Source organism: Ptiloglossa arizonensis, chromosome 5, assembly GCF_051014685.1.
Source record: "Ptiloglossa arizonensis isolate GNS036 chromosome 5, iyPtiAriz1_principal, whole genome shotgun sequence".
In the NCBI taxonomy this organism is placed as follows: Eukaryota; Metazoa; Arthropoda; class Insecta; order Hymenoptera; family Colletidae; genus Ptiloglossa; species Ptiloglossa arizonensis.
In genome coordinates, this window is record NC_135052.1 from 18,808,603 (window position 1) to 18,829,397 (window position 20,795).

General features: G+C 37.7%; 1 protein-coding gene across 4 annotated transcripts in view; it reads left to right on the forward strand.

Moving 5' to 3' along the window:
- Rgl (Ral guanine nucleotide dissociation stimulator-like) overlaps positions 1 to 20,795 on the forward strand; it is a 98,635-nt gene that overhangs the window by 61,077 nt on the left and 16,763 nt on the right. The window lies entirely within an intron of this gene.

The window sequence follows — 20,795 nt, forward strand, 5'->3', positions numbered from 1 at the left end:
GTTCTTTGTGTTCATTGCCTGCTGGAGCCTTGTTTTTTTCCGTCAGTTTTTTTCCCGCACACGCGTTCGACACCACGGGGGTATTTTTTTTTTCTCTTTCTTTTTTTTTTCTCTTTCTCCTCTGGGTTCGTCAGCTCTTGGTACCTGTCCACGTGTACCGTGGAAACGTCGAGTTGCATGGAATAATTGTGTTTCGAGTTTTTTTTTTTTTTTCACATTCGCCCTGTATCGTTTCGAGACCGTTCGTTTGTTTGGTTTCTTTTTCTGGATCGTGGACTGGTATTTTCTATGCTTTCCGGAGAATTGAATGTTTGGTGTATTTTTTAGTGGTATTGTTTTCGTGCAGTAGAGGAATCCGAATATTTAGCGGAAAATGCGTAGATCGTAGGTTCGTTCGAATTAATTTCAGTTTCATTTGCTCTGTTCTGTTGCAAAGTATTCAACAGGGACGATCGTTCTTGCATACGAAGCTTTCGATCGAACAACAGTACCGCGAGCTTCTGCAAACAATTTTTCTTTTTTTAGCAAAATATCACGATGCAAGGCAAAATAGTTATTAAATAAAGATAAGAGTAAAATTGAAATAAACACTGCACAGAATCGTATTCGTGCGCACCTGTGAAACATTCAAAACCGGTATTTGAAAATAAAAAAGAAAGTTTCCCTAAAATTCGTCACGAATATTAAAATTTACTTAAATATCACGTAATGATTAAGAAACATCGATTAGAAAAAGAAACACGTGCTATCGAATGGTCGAAGATTTCCTCGTTCACGATGAAAAAGATTTTTAAACGAACGGAAAGATGAAAAAGTAGCTGCCTTTGGTAACAGAAATCGAATCCTTCGAGATACTTCGCGCTCGATGAAATTACCATTGACTCTTATTAATTTTTTCACGGTCCCGATAAATATCGATTCCGAGACCGCTATTCATCCTTGGAATACGAGAATAAGTAATAAACGAAGTGCCAGCTTCGGTGGATAAGACCTGCCCAGCTTCGTAAAACCGATTTCAATAATCCACCTTCTGTGGTCTAATGCAATTTGTCGGGAGGAATTACTATCGGGCAACGGAAAAATCGGGCACGGTGTCGAACTCGGAGACTTGATTTCGCCTGGTTAGAAAGTGTCGAAACTGTGCAGCCTGTCTGTTTCCTTCTGTAACGCGATTGTTCGGTGTCGGGTAAGTTGGATGGTTCCCGACTCTGCCCGATAAATAGTGGAAAAGTATCCGTGAACGATACTTGGATTTATCGGGCACGATGTGGTAGTCGACGTTCCAGAAGTTCAACCGTGCACGAACCGAAAATTGCGAAGCCACGTATCGGAAAAAAAATATTGACGACAACTGTATCTACCGTCAAGTGGCAAGTTGAACGAAAATACAACGATAAAAGTGTTTCTTTTCTTTTTTCTTTTTTTTTTGCTCCAACAATCATAAATTTGTCAAAGAAAGGAACTCGAAAAGGAACTTGATAATAAAAATATTTCGTTTTGTCGCAAAGTCACGATTGTCGGTTTTATTATTTTCTTTTAATACAAATGAATTTTGAACAAAGGTATTCCTCTTTTTGTACCATTGGAGCGAGGAAAACATTTCCATTTGAAATTCATTCGTATTGTTACAAAATAATGGTAAATGTGTTTCTTTTTTCAAGAGTGTATTCGTTGAAGCCAAGTAACAAATACTTTTGTCATTATTTATTTTTTTAGCTAAGCATTTTACCGGAGATAGTTGTTCTCTATATATTTCTTTCCAAATACGAGGTTTCTGGATTTTGGAATAGTTTTGGACGAGTTGAGAAATTTAATTCGAAATTCTGTCGCAATTGCTACAGATCTAGCTCAAATGTGTGTTCAATAATGGATATTTATATCTGCACACATATTCTGTTTTTTTTTAATTTTTTTTTCATATTTTTTCCCTCATTCATTTCTATAAACAAGAGCCACATTGTATCGAAGTTCGTCCGCGACGAACTGTTTTTGGAAACAGATACGTTACTATTCTCGGTTCACCAATTGACGATACACACGAGCGATCGATAACGTCGATGCAACGAGATTACGATGCTACGATAAGCTATCGGTCGCAAAACGAGCAGCTTTTCGCACATAGAATTTGTTTAGTACCACTGTCAAACGTAAGTGTGTCACGTTCGTTAGTGTGCATGTGTAAACGTTTGCTATGATCGTAATACTTTCTTGTGCATGAAAACGAGTGGAAAGTATCGTTGTCGAATTAAGCGTAATAAATGAAATCACCAGATTCGTGTCTGCGATACCCGATACGGTGAATCAGATAAAATGTTTCCGCAATTTATGACTCGTATTGACTTTTACGCGGCACAAGGAAATCCCCAGACGTTCGTAGCGTTCCCCTGGTTATTGCATCTTCTCGATTTTAATAACAAAATATCGAATTAATTTAACCGAATTCGGAGCGTGTACAGAATTCCGTGAACTCTGTTTCATATGGAGAAATTATAACTGCACGGTTACGAGTTTCGTGTTTCGATGAATTTAGAGTATGAAAATAAAGCGAGCCACTGGTTAGATCGTTTACTCCGCTGAGTGAGGGAGACATGAATTGATCGCTCAAGGTCACCGCGAGTTGACCCCCACCACGCCGACAACGTTCACCCACAATCGTTGTTTTTCAAATATATCGAACCAGTGCTCATTTTACAACGAAAAAGATACAATCTTGTTTGAACGTCGAGTTTCAGTTTGATTTACGCGATAAACAATTCCGATTAACGAATCGTTCGATCGAAATTTTCGGATTTGAAATTTCTCGAGCGTATGACATCGAATATATACACAAGTGTCTTTTTTATTTGCCCTTTTATGTATCTAAAAGTCATAAAACTGATCTGATTTTTATCAATGTTAAATCTTGACGGAAGATCAGTAAACAGAACGTATTATATACGAGGAACGAACAGGAAGGAAAAATACAAATTTTTGTTGAAAATAATTAACACGTGGAAGATAGTTAATTATCTATGTAATAGTTAATTACGAGAACAATGAATTGTTCCTTTACATGGAAATCATTATTGATACTTTCGTTTCCAGATACTACGAAACATTGGTAATTATTTTCTCCACGTTGGATGATTTTCAAAATCCGTTACAAAAGTACACAGTTTTCAATACTAAGGTCGAGGAATCATTTTTTCAGTCATTATTTTCGCGTCTTGGAACTTTTCTACTACTTTCGCGTTCTCTCGATACCCCTACCCCTCGTTATCGGACTCGTTTCTGAATAGTATCGAACGTACATTATATTTGTTTTTTTTTTCAAGTACATTAACCACAGATTGTTCTTGCGTTGAATATTTATAGACGCGTTTCCTCGAAGAGCGCGAATGAACGGTTGCAAAATCGACAAATGTTCGAAGAAATTGCAAACCATTGAAAATGCACGATTTTACGCCAAAAATGACGAAAAGTATAATGAACGTTCTAATTTCCGGGTAGGAGTGATTCATTTTTGCAACGTTTACGATTATACGGAGTTTTAATGATCGTTGGTCGGTGACAGGCACGTGGAAGTCGTATTTAATCGGGCAATCAGGGTCAGAGTGTCATCGGAACTGTATCGTTATTAGAGCCGCGGGAGCAGCGTGTAAATAAAAAATTAAATATGGTTACGTTGACCCAATTGGTTGCCTTCCGTCGAGGTAACGCCGAGAGGGAAATAATTGTTAATTAAACGCAAATAATTTCAACATTCGAAATTTATACTCCTTGCTTCGTACGCGTGACATTTCCATCTATAAATAACACTTGATAATTGTTACTTGGATAACAATTACCATTATCGAATTTTGTCTTCGTTTTGCATACGTTTGCGCTTTAAATCGCCGAACATTTTGTATATTTTTAATTCGACAATTACAAGTGTTCTACTTCCTGAAGATAATTCAGTTAAGATCGAAAATTGTTTCATTGTTTAATTTTTCGATGCTAATTTAATAACTATAACGATACGTTTTTAATTTTTTATTCGATAATTTTACTTCATTTATGGAACAGTAATGTTCAATCTTCGAAGACCCTTATCCTTTAAATTGGATTTTGAGCAGGAAAGAAAATGTATTCTATGGAGAAAGAAAGATCAGTCTCGGGTAAAAAGGGATGTACCATGAGTAAGGAGAATATGGACGACCTTGAGTAATCTTTGTTTATTCTCAGGCTTTACGAAGGTTGACTAACATGTCTGACCAATTACGATTCGCGAATTTCTTCAAGGACTGGTCTTTCTTTCTTCCTACAATACATATTCCTTCAAGGACTGATCTTTTTTCTTCCTACAATACATATTCCTTCAAGGACAGATTTTTCTTTTTTCGTACAATACATATTTAACCAAAAATTGATCTTTTTTTGTTCCTACAATACATATTCCTTCAAGGACTGATCTTTTTTCATCCTATAATATATATTTAACCAAGAATTGATCTTTTTTTCTTCCTACAATACATATTCCTCCAAGGATTGATCTTTCTTTCTTCCTACAATACATATTCCTCCAAGAATTGATCTTTTTTCTTCCTACAATACATATTCCTCCAAGAACTGATCTTTCTTTCTTTCTACAATACATATTCTCCCAAGGATTGATATTTCTTTCTTCTTACAATACATATTCCTTCAAGGCTTGATCTTTTTTTCTTCCTACAATACATATTCCTCCAAGGACAGATTTTTATTTCTTCCTACAATACATATTCCTCCAAGGACTGATCTTTCTTTCTTCCTACAATACATATTCTTCCAAGGACAGATTTTTCTTTCTTCCTACAATACATATTCCTTCATTTTCAATGGTCAACAACCTATATCGGGTAAAAACAAAATCGACCTTCCGTACACTTGAAAAACGTCTCGCAAGCCCACGACGCGACCCGATGTTTCCAAAGTATTACAGTGGTTGCGTATCGCGGTTGAAAATTAGGCTACATTTGCGAAAGCAAAAGTGCTTCGACACCTTATTTACCGGTACATGAGTCATGACGAGTCTTGCCAGTTGTTCGTTTAATTGCTTATCTGGAATCGTACTTTGCGTACCGGCTCACGGGCCCGTGTAATTATGCGTTGCCTGACCGGAAGCTAGCAGGAGTTCGCGTCTAATAGGATTCCGTCGAGAGGCAAGAAAAATTCCTTTGTTTATAGTCTTTGGACACGCTGTCCGCGAGACACATATATACGAGTCCCCGTGTTTACAAAACACACGGTCACCGTTTTGCAATGCTGCGAATCGGTCGTCGAAAGTTTCCTCGGACAACGTCGATGTAAAAATACTTCCACACGTTATTGAATAATCACGGTGTGCGTGGAACTGTAAAAATTTGAACCGTGGCGTATCGCCATTAATTCAATTTTAATTGCACAACTTGTTACGTAATCTTGTATCCTGCAGAAATTATTATCGTATTGCAGAAACCGGCGGCGGTGTACCTGAATAATTTAAGAAAATGAACCGAGGAATAGGAATTAAATAAATACCGGGTGCTCGGTAAATAGTGTACAAATATTTTCACAATTTATCAAGTGGGTATATCGTACCTATTTATTTGTAAATATTCATTATCGTTCGTGGTTGAATCGCATGGTTAACACGAGTGTTTTCTTTTTTAAATCGATGCAAAATAATTAATTCACGAATGTTTCGGGTATTGTTTGTGATAATAGTATAACGATTGTTTTGTACCATTTTCTTTTTTTATTTTTTTAAATTACATTTTCAAGTAATCAAAATTTTTACACAATTGTTACGGGCACGCTTTGTATCGATCCAACGAAGAATGAACGAAATTTTAAGAACGAAAGAAGCATTGCAGGGAAAACGAGAGACAAGTTCTCAAAGGAATCGCAAGTAGTGTTGAGTCAGACATGTTACTCGGCCTTCGTAAGAATTGCAACAGAACAGAAATTCCTCGACAACTGTTCACATTTTGTTTCCTCGTGGTATCGCGTTCTACTGAACTTCGAACTGATTTTTCTTTCAACACTTTATTTCCAATACACCAGTGTTTAACTAATCTTGGAGCTTACAAAATGTAGAATACCTTAGCGAACACTTGCATTTATTTCGATAAGTGCATCGATACCTGTTGCATTATGCCAAAGTGTACGATACATATTTTTCGGATACATTTCTTAGAACTTTAAGATACATTATCCGTACAGTATCTTACAACATAAATAATATCGACGATGTTTTCGCGCTTGCAAATAGAGACACATCGAAGTAATAAAAATCACGAGGAATATTACGCAAGAGGCTAGTTTAGCAATAACATCAAAACCAATGATGAAGAAACCGTCGAAAGAACAAACATAAGCAGCAGTCGGATATAAACATGCATCGTGACATTTCCGGTTCCTCGATGCGATAATATCGTAATTTTTCTCTTTTTATTTTCATCGTTCTCCATATTTCTCATCAATTTTTTATTTTATTATTTTCCTACAGTCTCAGCGTACATTCGGACAAAATCGATGAATCGTAACCTTCGAGCGACCTTGAGCATAATTTCTATCGACAGAACGTTTCAATCGGATACCAACAATCTCGATACAAATTTCATACATAAAATCGTTCCAAGTTCATCTTTTTTAAGATCATATTTAACGTATCGTTAAATTCCTTTTTTTTACCGATTAGATCACACCATATTCAATCGTTTGAAAAATATATAATGTTGGAACGAATGCAACAATGATCCCAAGAGTGCTAGATGTCGATAACGAACGATCGATGTCAGTTTTAAGGATTGTCTCCATATTGGTGCAGAAGGGTCGTCAACAATTTGGTTATTCTTTTTTTAGATTTTTTCTATTCAGTTCCAAGTCGAGAGTCACAAAGACCATACGAAGACCACACGAAACACTGTCGTCGTTCACATCAAGACATATCACTGTACACTTGTGTCTTCGAACTTTGAATTCTCATATGTACAAAAACTATACTACTGGATACACAAGATCCCTGCATATCACAATAAATTACATACTATAATCTGAACTTTACAACCTACAAAATTCCAAGTTATTCGACATTAAATAATCCCAGTACACTCGACACAAAATGCTTCTTTCTCCAAAATCGACAAACGTGGAATCATTTCAAAATGACATATTTCCTCTTCGATCGAAGCATCCTTGCTCGATCACCGAAAAATTCAACTGACCGAATATCCTGTCGGTCGATTCGTACAATCGAGGTTCCATTGCAATTCTCATATGTACAAGAACTATACTCCTGGATACACGAGATCCTTACATATTATAATCTGAACTTTACAACATATAAAATTCCAAGTTATTCGACATTAAATAATCCCAGTACACTCGACACGAAATGCTTCTTTCTCCAAAATCGACAAACGTGGAATCATTTCAAAATGACATATTTCCTCATCGATCGAAGCATCCTTGTTCGATCACCGAAAAATTCAACTGTCCGAATATCCTGTCGGTCGATTCGTACAATCGAGGTTCCACTGCAATTCTCATATGTACAAGAACTATACTCCTGGATACACGAGATCCTTACATATTATAATCTGAACTTTACAACATATAAAATTCCAAGTTATTCGACATTAAATAATCCCAGTACACTCGACACGAAACGCTTCTTTCTCCAAAATCGACAAACGTGGAATCATTTCTGTTGCGGCACGCAAAAATCGGCGCAGTCCGTCGAGCCCTACGTTTTATGGCGGGATTAGTACGGGTGCCGAGCATGTCATCGGCGCACGTGCTACCCCCCGTCAACTAACTACCCTGCCTGGGTTCTTGGAAGGCTGCTAAGCAGCTGCAAGTAATTAAGGCGACTTTCGCCGTTTTATGATTTTTAGTAACTTTGACTTCCAAGAACCCACGGTTTAAACTAACAATCCCACTCCTGGGATCCCTTTCCTGCACCATCGCTGTCCACCTCCAAATTTCCTCGACCAATCAGATCCTGAGCCGAGTGTATATAGCGGAGGGTAGTGACGCGAAAAATGTCATTACACTACGTCATTACACACTACGTCACTAGTCATTAGTCCATTACAGTCACTACGTCATTACACCATTACACTGTTACAAGTGACAAGACTCTTACAAGTTTGCCACGAGTCACCATCACTCACAAGACTTACAAGTTTGCCACAAGTCTATCACTTACAACTTACACACGAAGTCACTGACTTACATATTTGCCAGAAGTCACACTTGAAACATTCTTACACTTCGTTTACACAAGTCAGACTTGAAATACAATTTCGCCAACAAGTCAGGCACTCCAACTCAAACTTGAACTACAACTGTGCCAACAAGTGAGAGCAACAATCTTCACCATCATTGTACAAAATATATTATCGTTGAACCACATCGACAGTAGTGCATTTTTAATCACCAACCATCTCGAGACCTCTAACGAGCTGTCGAGAAGCGCGAACGACGAGAATCTACAACCATCAACACCTCCCGTCGTCCAAGGCGCAACAATTTCAAAATGACATATTTCCTCATCGATCGAAGCATCGTTGTTCGATCACCGAAAAATTCAACTGTCCGAATATCCTGTCGGTCGATTCGCACAATCGAGGTCGTCCCGCTGCAATTTCTTTCATCGTATTCATCACGTTGGCGTCCGTGCGGGGCGAACGCCAGTCGTAATCCACACTTACGTTCGCGTGTCCTTCGTGCTTGATGAGGAAAGAATGGAGGAGACCTTTGAAGCCCCGAATCATTGACCCTGACTTCCCGTTCGAGGAGTTTCGGCAGCGTTAACGCGTTTGGGCATTGTGCCTCCTGTACGAGGTGTTTTCAAGTGCGGGCTACCCGAGTGGCTTTTGTGCTCGGCATCAACAAAGCCTCGCTTTATCGGCGTTCATTCTTTGAACTTCCGGCGTGTCTTTGGTACCGTACGCGCCACTCTTTCGACACGTGACACGAGAACCACCCAACGAACCCTTTCCCTACGATACGGCGTGCACAGGTTGGTCGGTCACACCGACCAACACCGTGGCTCCCTTTGAATCTCTCGCCGCGATTGCGACAGAATCACTTGTCCTCGAGCAGTAGTTTATTTTCTCCTCGTACGAGAACGCGACACCTTCGCGAGACTCAATTGCCGGCCAATGACTAATCTGGATATAAGGTTACTGTCTCTTTAACTTGGACGATTGGAAAAATTCGATGCACTGGGTGATCCGAGTTGAATCGATCACAGTTACGTCGCTACGGGATTGATAACGGACACCGTAGATCGATTTCGAGCAGTTGGTCGTATTTTTATTCGATTTTGGTGAATTATCAACGGTGTGGTAATTATTGCTGAGAAACTGATGAGAAATGTTTGAGAAATTACGAAACACGATATAAGTGTCTGTTTTTTTGGAAATGTGTGACTGTGGTGTTAGAGGGATTGATAGAAAGGATCGAAAGGGGAAATATTAATTTAATTAAGTAAGTGAGGTAGCGATTAATTAATGAGACTGAAGATGTAGATAGTTATTTTACGATACAACTTGTGTTACATCGCCATTATTTATTGTTTTGTGGGAGTGTATTATTTTAACATGAGAGAACTTTATCTCTGAAACTATGGGATATTTGTATCGAATTTTTTACGTAGCTCATCAGTCACTTGTATTTTACCATTCTGGAAAAGCATGTTAATAATACATGGAGTTACTTTTGTTTCTAATATTATTGAATATTTACATCTAATTTTCTACACACTTCATGGAGAACCTGTACACAACTATCTTGCAAAAATACGTTAAAATTGGAGAGGGACAGGTAACAACAATTATTTTTATTTCTAAAATTATCGAGTATCTATACCTAATTTTCAACACACTCCACGAAGAACCTATACACAATTATCTTGAAAAAACACGTTAAAATCGGAGGGAGACAGATAACAATTATTTTTCGTAAATTATTTATTTTAAAATTATCGTCTTATACACTACTGCCTTGTGGAGGCACGTTAAAATTGAAGCGGAACATAAAACAATTATTTTTATTTCTAAAATTATCGAGTATCTACACCTAATTTTCAACACACTCCACGAAGAGCCTGTACACAATTACCTTGCAAAAACACGTTAAAATCAGAGGTGGACAGATAACAATTATATTTAGTAAATTATTCATTTCTAAAATTATCGAGTATCTACACCTACTTTTCCACACACTTCATGAAGGATCTATACTCCACCACCTTGTGGAAGCACGTTAAAATTGAAGGAGGACAGTTAACAATAATTATCTTTATTTAATATTATCGAGTATCTACACCTACTTTTCAACACACTCCACGAAGAACCTATACACAACCACCCTGCAAAACCACGTTAAAATCAGAGAGGAACAGATAACAATTATTTTTATTAAATTATTTATTCCTAAAATTATCGAGTATCTACACCTAATTTTCAACACACTCCACGAAGAACCTATACACAACCACCCTGCAAAACCACGTTAAAATCAGAGAGGGACACATAACAATAATTTAATTAAATTATTCATTTCTAAAATTATCGAGTACCTACACCTAATTTTCCACACACTACACAAAGTATCTATCTACACCTAATTTTCCACACACTTCACAAAGTATCTATCTACACCTAATTTTCCACACACTCCACAAAGAACCAGTACAAACCCACCCAGACCTAACCACGTTAAAATCGAAAAGGATCTCTTTCCTCAGAAGTGTTACACAATTCAATCCAACCGAAAAGCTTTCTTTGGCGGCGGTAAATTAAGTATGTGAGGAAGGGAGAACGGAAATATAAGGAAGTGGGGAGAAGCGTTTCATCCCGGGCCTGCTAGTGGACTCGTCAGTAAGGCATCCTAGCAGGCCCTGCCTTATACGCCGGGACATTGGAAGATCGGTAAGAGGTCGTATATATAGCGATCGGAGCAGGTAGGGGAACTTGCGGGAAACGGTTGGTGGTGAGTTTCCCTCTGGTGGCAAGCGTGGGTAGTGCCGCCACATAACCCCCTTGCCAGTGGTAAACGATACTTTGAAGTTCCGTCCTGATGTCCCAGTGGCGTAGGTATTTGTTCCGTAGTTCGGTTTGGCACAACAGGCACAGGAGGAGGTTGTCCAGAGCGGTGGAAGAGAAGAATGCTTCTTTTTCGTAGTAAGGCCCAGCTGCTGGTCGATTGCGGAATACGCGTGGCGAGCATCGTTTGCTCAAGCCGCGTTTTCGCTTGTTGTCCGACGTTGATGCGTGCGCGTACCAGTATTTATGAAACGCATCGGTGTGGTCGGTGAATAATGTCGACAAAGCTGCCTGCTGTCCTCCTGGGGTTGATCCTGATGGTTAGCCGGGAGTATAGCGTCCGTGTCGTCGCTGGCAGGTTGAGGAGTCAACCCTCGGAGAGGGGGATTAACGAAAATCGGCCTTTACGTTGCGTTCCTTCCATCGTCTTGTGCTGCACCTTGTACTGCTGCTGTGCTGTTGTCCAAAAGGTTGCGTTGTTCTTAGACGGGGTCACCACTTTGGCGGCGGTAAATTAAAGTATGTGAGGAAGGAGCGAACGGAAATATAAGGAAGTGGGGATAAGCGTTTCATCCCGGGCCTGCTAGTGGACTCGTCAGTAAGGCATCCTAGCAGGCCCTGCCTTATAACGCCGGGACATTGGAAGATCGGTAAGAGGTCGTATATATAGCGATCGGAGCAGGTACGGGAACTTGCGGGAAACGGTTGGTGGTGAGTTTCCCTCTGGTGGCAAGCGTGGGTAGTGCCGCCACATTTCGAACGAGTTCACCGCGCCCTTTCGTTGGAACTTTCCGTTCAATTCTTTCCTTCGAAATCGAAGCGCTCGTCCCATAGCTGGCGCGGTTCTAATCGGCCGGTGCATCGCGCGTATCGAAAATAAACGATTCGCGCGCGAAAGTAAAAATGCACGGAACGGCGTGGCCCCACGGGCTCTTCCTTCACGATAACGCGAGCTCTGGCTCTAGCTCGCGCACAAGAAAGCACGCTGGATTAGATCACCGTGCGGATTTATCTAACACGCTTCGAAAAATCGTTCGCTCCGAGCGTTGCGAAACCGTTTAGCCGGAATCACTGTTATCAGCACGGTACGGTCTCCCTATCGTTTCTCTTTATTGCACGCAGGTTTCTAATCCTCGTGGCCAATAATTATTGATATTATTCATAGTAAGAAAACGTGTTCCTCCCCTCTGGAGTTTCTTGGAGATCGTTGGTCGCGCATCGTTTACTCCAATTTGTAATACTAGCCTTTTAAACGGAACTGGAGGGTTTTTGTTTATTCGTCTTTACTCCTGAGGTGTTTTTGCGTTTGGTGATCTTTCATTCGTCGCGTGTAATAAGATCGTTGCACAGGGTGGTCCATGGAACTGGAACAAGTCATATATTTCTGTTCTGATCGCACTTGGGGAAAAAGTGTCCCAAGGAAAAAGACGAATGGTAGAGGACTGCGTCAGGACTGGTTGTTTTTCTTTTTTTTTTCACATGTGCAACGATGCATGTGTGTTTTACGGTTGCACCAATTTTCGTAAATGGAAACACGTATCCTTTCTTCGTGGATCGAATCCTCGCACGTTTCGCGCGAAAAAAGGATCGAGATGAAGTGGTTGAGAATGAATAGTTTGCGAGATATATTTGCAATAAATGTCTAAATTAAAGATGCTCGAATGCTTCGACGTTTGTTTCAAATATTTAGAATTAATCGTTTCTCGACCATTTCAAGCGAATACTTTTTCACCCCGGATTTGATCGATGGGTAAATATACTCTTGTATTTTGATTGAAAACGATGCAACAGTTAAATTCATATTCGTTGTTATATATTTGGTAGAAAATGTGATTTTGAAAATGTAGGTTTCTTCGATTCATTTAACTTTAAGCAATATTTTTGTACAATTGTAATCAGGTCCATTTTTGTATACCTTGCAGATAGCTTGAAATAATAAAATAATAACTGTTCTTTGAAAGTGTGTCGGATATCTGGGTCGAAAGTAGTTGAAAAGTTGGTGTAATATTTTTAAAAGATATTTAAAGAAGGACTTGAGCGATACAAATAATCTTGTAAATATATTACACGTGTAACTTCGTTATTATCTCTTCTTGGCAAGAAACTACGTAAATGGTTCATGGGAAGGTAAAAGAAACCTTTCTTGTGTTAAATACTCATCGTTTAGTTTTTTTCTTGGGGGGGGGGGGGGGGTACATTGACTTACTTTGTTCCATTTAATAAATACGATTATTGAACGTTTCTTCACCCTTTTACGGTAATATAATTGTATATTTTTATACGTGTTCATTATTTTGTAAGTACACATGGTATACATAAATAAATTTGTGTCGAAAATTTAATTTTTTCAAGATATATCTCTAAATCGATGTGTCAAAGACGATCTCCAGGTAGCGTTAAAAATATGCTGGCTATTTTGTTCTAAGTGTTGTCGAAGTATGTTAAACCTTATCAATTGAGTCCAATTGATAATATGTTTCAATAGGTGATTTTTTAATTATTTTGACCTATATGATACCGTCAGTACTGTATAGGTTTATTCTACATTCGTATAGTGTCGTATAGTAACTCAGGTTAGTGGAACTGTTCAACACGATCATTTTTGCATTGAATAAAAAATATGTAGCGAGCTTGTTCCAGGTATTACATTTTTAACAATCGAATTAACAGTTAACAAATTCAGAATCATTTTGATACACAATCCTCTAATTATTTTTAACTTTATGATCGTAAAGACAGTACAATTATATTCTCGTTTGTAAAATTTAATTTATCAAAACTAAAGAAACTACTCAAATCATTTTTATAGTGAAAGACAAATTTGAATAAATGTGTCGAATATGTGCAAATAGAGAGTTGTAAAACAGCAAAGCGTTGTTAATTTTTTGTAACTGTTGAGAGTAAATAATCTTGATTGTCGATAAGTAATTCATCAATTTCAATGTTTCGAGTGTTTACAACAGTGCTCGATATCAACAAGAAACACATAGTTTCCTGTTCTATTTTATAATTAAAAATTGTCATTATTATCAGAAATTGTGATATTGTTGTATTGATAAAATAGTAAGGTAAAAACATCAAGAAACTCTCAGCTCAGGTATTGTTAGAAATAATGTTGCCAATCTTGTTCTAAGTATTACCGAAGCAGATATAATATTATCAACTGAGTCACATCTAAGTGTACTATATTTCCTTTATGTTAGAAATTCTAGTAGTCACCAGGCGTTTCTACGAAATCTCGTTATCGTTTTCAAGTCGATCACTTCATTTCCAAATGAAATAATTAAAAAAAAAAAAAAAGAAACAAAGAAAAACTGGCACTCGTTTCCACGTGATTCGTTATACTTTCTAATTTCTTTTACAAACACTTCCATAAATGTAAAATCAATCTCGAAGATAAATTCATCGTCGAATAGAAACGAAGAAAAAGTTTGCGTAAAAATACGAGCAATTTCTCTGTCCAATTGATAATATGTTTCAATAGATGATTTTTTAATTATTTTATCCATTATCGAAGTATTCCATAAAATGGAACACGAGGATACCGTCAAATTTTTAATCCCCCAATTTTTAATCCAACTTAAGGTCACCTTGGGATTTCTATTGTGGGATTAAAAATTTGTAAATCGAATGATCGAAAAGTAAAGGAATAAATATTGCGTCTCTGGTCGGGGACGCGACTATTTCGTTTTCAATCAACGGGGGAGGAACATCGCGTACAAAATTCCGTTCCAATCAAACCCGTGATTACCATTCGTGGAATCTAATTCGAGAAATCGATGGTGGAACGTAACCACGATTCATGGTACGTCTGGTTCGCTGTTGGAATATTCCACGGGTTTCTCGAATCGCGACTTGACATCGACGTTCGCGAGGAGGTATGGTGGTCGAGGGGTAGGGATGGCGGGTGGGGTTGATACTCGGATGTATTTCCATGTGTATCGATCGACACGACTTCTCGGTGGTAATCCGATGTTAAGCTTTTCATAGGCCGACGTGCAATGATAGAGGCGATGGCAGTTTGTATACACGTCGGTTTCGGTACTCGTCGACGTATTGACGGTTCCACTTTGCCGTGTGACGCGTATAGACGCGGATAAGCGAGGCTTTATTCAAGAACGATTCGTAAAATCGCGATGGAGAGGCTGGAAGAACGTGGGAGTTCGCGGTATGGGGCTCTCGATGACAACGAGACTACTTTGTGTCGAGTGTATGAATGTATGTATGTGTGTATGTATGTGTGTGTGTGTTTGTAGAAGTCTTCTTGGTTTTCTGAAACTTTGAAGAGTGTAAATGATGATGAAAATGAGACTACGTTTTGTCAAGTGTATGTTTGTGTTTGTAGAAGTCTTCTTGATTTTTGAAACTTTGAAAACTCTAAATGTCGATGGAAACGAGACTACTTTGGGTCAAGTGTACGTATGTTTGCGTTTGTAGAAGTCTTCTTGATTTTCTGAAACTTTGAAGACTGTAAATGTCGATGACAAGGAGACTACTTTGGGTCAAGTGTATGTATGTGTGTGTTTGTAGAAGTCTTCTTGATTTTCTGAAACTCTAATTGTCGATGAAAACGAGACTACTTTGGGTCAAGTGTATGTATGTTTGTGTTTGTAGAAGTCTTCTTGATTTTTGAAACTTTGAAGATTATAAATGTCGATGAAAACGAGACTACTTTGTATCAAGTGTATGTATGTGTGTGTTTGTAGAAGTCTTCTTGATTTTCTGAAACTCTAATTGTCGATGAAAATGAGACTACTTTTTGTCAAGTGTATGTTTGTGTTTGTAGAAGTCTTTTTAATTTTCTAAAACTTTGAAGACTATAACTACATTGTGTCAAGTGTGTGTATGTTTGTGTTTGTAAAAGTCTTCTTGATTTCTGAAATTTTGAAGACTATAAATGTCGATGACAAGGAGACTACTTTGTGTCAAGTATGTATGTGTATGTTTGTAGAAGTCTTCTCGATTTTCTGAAACTTTGACAACAGTGTCGAGTACTTTTTGTTTAGTCACAGACCTTCAAAGGCCGACTAAAGCATCTAATTCCTACAACACAACTGGTAATTTGTTCCAGGACTAATCTTTCTTTCTCCTTAGAATACATTTACAATTCAAAGGCGAGGTACAGCCATAAAATGCTGTTATTAGCCCACCCTCGATTGATACCGATCGACGAAATAGCTGCAGTCGTTTCGTTGCTTATCGAATGATATATTTTTAATTCTATATTTGACGGGGGTCGCTAACGTATCACGTGACAACACTAAGGGTGCACAAGTGTTTGGAAGTACGAAGAAAATTTTCGAGAGATTCGTTGCGATAAAAACGAGCCCAGACCTGCCATTATCGTTGCAAGTTGGTAAAATAATTTCAAAGGTCGAGTTGTTTAACACAAATCTCAAGGTGACCTTAAGATCTAGAAAACTAACGACACTTGGAGTACATACATCGCAAACGATAGAATCTCTCGTACCATGAAATCGATTTGCAGAATTTTTGCGATATCTTCACCGGTTACAGATATTGATCTGTAACGGGGTACTTAACTCACCCTCTATATGCGAACGGAACAAGCCCTGTTATACGATACGTTTCTACGAGATGCAGGGCCGCAGTGAAACTCGATCAAAACGAGAATCTCGTTAAGAATTTCTCCGCTTCGATTATTCGAGGCATCTGTATCGTCGAACCTCGATAATTGTTCGAAAACTTACACGCGAGGTTTCGATTGTTTTGCAATTATCAAGGTATACCATGAAATGGAACACGAGTATCCGTTATCGTGATATTCCATAAAATGGAACACGAGGATCCATTATCGAGGTATACCATAAAATGGAACACGAGGATCCATTATCGAGGTATTCCATAAAATGGAACACGAGGACCCATTATCGAGGTATACCATTAAATGGATCCTCGTTTGCACCGGTACGATACAATTACCCATAGTTACCACTATTTGTTGCTTCTATCTCCAACTCTGCTCGTTGCTAACCGACCAACTCCTCCATTTATCGATACAATTCGAAAACGACCGCCTACGTTTTCCACTAAACTCGAATTTTTGCGTTATCGTCGACACAAATCGTCGCACCTATTCCAGGGAGAAAGAAAGTGGAAGAAACTGCGAGTCGTATTGGGTCAGACGTTCTAACCAGACACTGTCCGCATTCCCCTTACTCGGGACTAGTTTTTCTTTCTCTCTACAATACACTGGCTCCGAGACAATTTCACCGTACCATATAGTGTCACCACGTTGTACCGCGCTCCGCCAATCGGAAGTCGGGACAAGTCTACACATTTATGGCAATATGAGAAGCTGGTGGCGCATTTAGCGTTCAGAATGTTCGAGAAAGGTTAGCTCGTTATTGGTCAGAATTTTGTACAGTGTAAATTAATTCTCGCCAGTACCAGCGTTGTATGGGTAACCTGGGTCCGAATGGACCCGTAATTCTACCTCGTGCAAATATTTCGAATAAAATTTCTATTTTATAAAATTTTTTTCTTTATCAATTCCCAAGGAAAGTCGTATTAAAGATATAATTGAGCAATGTAAAGATCTCTTCGGGTCTGAAATGACCCACGCGTGACACAACGAGGGTTAATGACTAGTAGCGCCACCGTAGCGAGAATCTATGAACGAAAAGATGAATTTTCCTCGCGTTATAAACATCACCGATCAGGAGGATGTCATAAAGTGATTCTCATTAAAATTTTACAATTATTTTTCTCACAACTGGTCGATCATCTGCGGCCATAACCTCGGTTACGATTATTTCACACTTGAACCTACGAGCCTACCAAATTTCATTAAAATCAATTCAGAAATTCCCCTTGTGAAAGACACTTTTTGTAGCTGTTTGTCGTGCTCTGCGTTTAGGTTAGGTTCGGGTCATTCATCTTGTCCTTCACGTGATTTTCCATGAAAAGTTTCGCTTCTCGAGCGAGTGTTCGACAGCTATCGTTTTCTCTGGTAAACAATCGTCGACCGTTTCGAATATCGACGGAATATTCAGATTCGACGCGGTAAGGTTTCTATTCACCGCGTGACTTGTTTCACGAACAATGGAGAGTTGACGTGTTCCAAGGAGCCGTCTCCAAGGACGAGGGGTACGAGGACCTTAAGTCACGCTCGGGTTCTCCCTGTAAGCCTCTAATTGCCGCTTCGTTCCGCAACGTAAGCCGCCTTTTCCACAAAGTTTATCTACGTCTAGACCCCGGCAATAGTCCCCGTCATCGTCGAGAAACGTGGCTAGTTTTCCACGGGAACGCGGTTCCAGGTATTCGTTACGATTCTGCCGGGCAACAGAAACGAACGTCACGTTCCATTATCCAATTGTACGGTTCCCGCGCGTTAACCCCTAACTACGGACAATTGGTTTTTCGACGCTAACGCATACCTAACTGCTGGACTCTGACGAAAGCATCGTTCTTAAATATTTACAAACACGTTAATTGTAGTAAGAGAAATGAGACGTCATATTTTGTACAAATTTTTTTGGAAAATGATTTACAGTTATGTAAAATACTCCAAAGAGAAGGAAACATTAAGAAATATATCACGTGATGAAGGTATCGTTGTTAAATGTTTATAAACATATTAATTGTAATAAGAGAAATGAGACGTCATATTTTGTACAAACTTTTATTGGAAAATGGTTTACAGTTATGTAAAATACTCTAAAGAGAAGAAAACATTAAGAAATGGATAATGTGATGGAGACATTGATGTTAAATATTTATAAACACGTTAATTGTAATAAGAGAAATGAAATGTCACAGGTATTATAAACTTTCATTGGAAAATGGTTTACAGTTATGTAAATAAATGATACAGTACTACAAGGAAAAGAAAACATTAAATAATGTATTACGTGCTGTTAAAATATTGTTATCAAATATTCATACAATTAATTCGACATTAATTGTTATAAAAGAAGCGTGGCATCGCGTGTATTACAAAATTGTAGTAGAAAATGTTTCAGCTATGTAAATAGGGTGTAAAAAAATTAAAAGGAAAAAAAATGTTTTGTTTAAGTATTAAGGAATGTATTACGCGATGTTTGTCGGACCAAGGATTAATATGCAGTTTTCGGTGGTTAGATAATGCAGGTCGCTCGACGAATCGAGGAACCGGAAAGGGAGATGTTATGCAAATATTGAGGTTAGGTTTTCATAACGGTGAACTTCCAGTGTATATTTTGTACTAACTGTGTACGTTTTGTTTCATTTGTTTTTTTTTAGTATACGTGTATCGATTCCTGTATACTCGCGCAATAACGACGTTGAGAAATAAAATAATCATGTTGAACATATAGTGCATTCACTTTGCGTTTAACGGATGGTATGTCAATAGCAAGAATCGATAATTTTAGGTTATGTAATCTTCGTATGAGAAATAATAGGGAAAAATTGATTTTTGAACAAAAAATGTAATGTAAAAATGCTGTTAAAAAATTTCTATAAATTCGAGTATTTTAGAAAAGTAAATTGAGGTTTTGCAGTCTTTAAAAATAAACTTAACGTTTAAATTCAAATTCGAACTACCCGCATAATTGAAAAAAATGAGTATCGACCGTAATGTGTTTACCATCTCTGTGTTTAAATCTCTTTTATTCGTTCTTGACCTTCCGTGTGTAAATGTTTTCCCTTTACAGTTGCATCGATCAGGAAGCGTTGCAACATGAGCAAGGTCAATTGCTATCGATATAATCGGTAAATTGAATAAATGAGTATCTTCAGAAACATGGTTAGAATTTTATTTAAACCTGTTTGTACAGTTCTTCGGTAACGTTAATATTATATAATTATCTAAATCGTTTTGCAAACAGAAGTATAAAAATTACAAAATTTCTTTAATCTTTACATACAAGTATACTTTCATGCGTATCGTACTTTGTAATTTTTTAAAAAATATTTCAGAAAGGAAAACTACAAAAATTATATAATTTCTTCAAACATTACACTTGTGTACATCTTGTACACATATTCTATTTTATAATTCTTTTCCAAAGGAGTCTAAAACAAGAACGAAAAGTTTCAAATAAAAATTACCAAATTTCTTCATTCTCACATCCACGTATACTTGCATATGTATCATACTTCGTAATTTTTTAAAAAATATTTCAGAAAGGAAAACTACAAAAATTATAAAATTTCTTCAAACATTACACTTGTGTACTTCTTGTACACATATTCTATTTTATAATTCTTTTCCAAAGGAGTCTAAAACAAGAAGGAAAAGTTTCAAATAAAAATGACCAAATTTCTTCATTCTCACATCCACGTATACTTGCATATGTATCGTACTTCGTAATTTTTTTAAAAATATTTCAGAAAGGAAAACTACAAAAATTATAAAATTTCTTCAAACATTACACTCGTGTACTTCTTATACACATATTCTATTTTATAATTCTTTTCCAAAGGAGTCTAAAACAAGAAGGAAAAGTTTCAAATAAAAATGACCAAATTTCTTCATTCTCACATCCACGTATACTTGCATACGTATCGTACTTCGTAATTTTTTTAAAAATATTTCAGAAATGAAATCTACAAAAATTATAAAATTTCTTCAAACATTGTTGAGTGTACCACAACTTGTGTACTTCTTGTACACATATCCCATTTCACAATTCTTATTTCTCAAATAAAATTCAAATAATTCTCGTAAATTTATCGAAAAACAAATCACAGCTCGTCACGTAGTTAGTGTAATGCATGTTAGAGGCTGACGCGGCACATGGCAATGACACG